This window comes from Bos grunniens, chromosome 7, assembly GCF_055505025.1.
Source record: "Bos grunniens cultivar Pamir isolate PY7600 chromosome 7, Bosgru_T2T1.0, whole genome shotgun sequence".
NCBI lineage: Eukaryota > Metazoa > Chordata > Mammalia > Artiodactyla > Bovidae > Bos > Bos grunniens.
Window position 1 is genome coordinate 12120083 of NC_141171.1, and position 2316 is coordinate 12122398.

General features: G+C 45.6%; 1 pseudogene; it reads left to right on the plus strand.

Moving 5' to 3' along the window:
- The first annotated feature begins 263 nt into the window (after positions 1 to 263).
- On the plus strand, positions 264 to 1334 carry LOC147368419 (mitochondrial transcription rescue factor 1-like; annotated as a pseudogene).
- Positions 1335 to 2316: the final 982 nt, after the last annotated feature.

The following is a 2316-nucleotide window of genomic DNA, read 5'->3' on the forward strand; positions in this document are numbered from 1 at the left end:
AGGCTCCTCTCCCCTGGCTGCATTCCTGCTAGGCCTCCACATGAATCCCTCGTGTCCTGCCTTGGCCTGATCAGCTTGGGATGCCCTGTAGACCCTGGAGGTGGGTGCTGTAGGGCCGTAGGAACCTGGTGGGCTGAGGCTGTCTGCCCCCTGGACTGCCTGGCTGCTCCTGCTGGCTGGAGATCCAGATCAAAAGCCCAAGGATGCTGGTGTTCAGTTTCTCTTGACTTTGAGGACCTGGGAAGGTCATATGCACCACGGGTATGACTAGTGTCAGATTGCCCAGCAGTATTTTAAGAAAGCCAGATGCCTGGATTGGAGACTGCAGACACCTTCACACAGACACTGTGCTTTCCTGTAACTGATACTTCTATTTTTCTAGCATCAAGTTAAATGCATAATATTATAAAACTTTTTTTTTCTTTTTTGCCACATGTCAAAGCTTGCAGGATCTTGGTTCCCCAACCAGGGATGGAAACCAGTCCTCCTGCAGTGGAAGTACAGGAAGTGTGGATTCCTAACCACTGGACTACCAGGGAATTCCCATAAAATACTCTTTTATAACATCATCTCACTGAGATCTCCAGGGCTTTTATGTTCACTTTTTTTTTAGTTTTTTTAAGAATTTTTTTTTGATGTGGACCATGTTTTTTTAAAAGTCTTTATTGAATTTGTTACAGTATTGCTTCTGTACTATTTTATTTTAATTTTTGGTTGCGAAGCATGTGGGATCTTAACTCACTGACTAGGGATTGAACCCACACCTCCTACCTTGGAAGACAGTCTTAACCACTAGACCACCAGGGAAGTTCCCCCAAGGCTTTTAATATCTTCAGAATCTATATTCCCACTTTCCGAAAGACTCAAAAGTCATATAAACTCTAAGAAATCTACTAAAAAGATGATGAAAAAAATCAGAAGATGAAGGGGACTCTGATGAAGAGTGTGACCATAAATGAGATGAGTGAGCAAGAAGAGAAGCCCGAGGACAAACCCAGGGTGGTTAGACAATCTTTATTAGGTGAAAGTGGTGTAGTCTTTTCCATAGGATGTTATCCTGAAGCCAGACCCAGATAGTGGAAGAAATAAGTGAACGCTCCAAAGGTGGACTCAGGCTGAATAGGGGAAAAATTATGGAAGACGAGAAGAAGGTTGAAAGTGGGAGATACACTGGCTCTTCTAATGGGAGAGGATAAATAAGCAGAAATAGAGATGGTGATGCAGATTCTCCTGGAAAAAAAAAAAGTGTTTGAAGAGAAGACTGACAGAAATACCGAGTGGTGCTACGACGGTGGAAAAAGTAAAAATTGCCTAAAAAGAATATGCTCAAATAAATGAATTGTTTTTAGCAATAAACCTGCTTTCTAGTGGTGGGGCAAAGGACCAGGTTAAAAAGAGGATTTTTTTTTTTAATTAAAATTAAGTTCTCCTATCATTTGGAGTGGGAAAGAAAAAAGAGAAAAAATGAGAGAAGAAAAAAGAGGCAATTAGGGGCTTCCCAGGTGATGCTAGTGGTAAAGAACCCGGCTGCCAATACAGGAAATGTAAGAGACTCGGGTTTGACCCCTGGGTTGGGAAGATTCCCTGGAGGAGCGCATGACAACCCACTCCAGTATTGCTTGGGGGATCCCATGGACAAAGCAGCCTGGTGGGCTACAGTCCATAGGGTTGCAAGAAGTCGGGCACGACTGAAGCAGTTTAGCAGGCATGCATGCAAAGTAAAATTAGAAGGACATTAAGACACACACATACCCCGAGGGGAGACCATGAGAAGACACAGGGAGAAGACGGCAGTCTACGAGCCAAGGAGAGAGGCCTCTGAAGAAACCAGCCTTGCTGACCCCCTTGATCTCCAACTGTAGCCTTCAGAACTGGGAGGAAATAGATTGCTGTTGTTTAAGGCACCCTGCATGTGGTACTTTGTTACGGCAACTCCAGCAAATGAATATACCTCTCCTGCTGAATTGCCCTCCATGGCACTTTAAACAATTTTTATTTATTCATATGGCTGTGCTGGGTCTCCATCGCTGCTTGGGCTTTTCTCTGGTTGCGGCAAGCAGGGGGCTACTCTTTAGTTGTGGCGCTTGGGCTTCACGCTGTTTGAGGCTTCTCTTGCTTTGGAGCTTGAGCTCTGGGTGTGTGGGTCTCCATAGCTGCAGACACTGGGCTCGGTATTTGCGGCTCCCGGGCTCTAGAGCACAGGTTCAGTAGTTGTGGCACATGGGCTTAGTGGCTCCACTGCATGTGGAGTCTTCCCAGACCAGGGATCGAACAGGTGTCCCCCCACATTCAAGGGCAGATTCATATCCGCTGGGC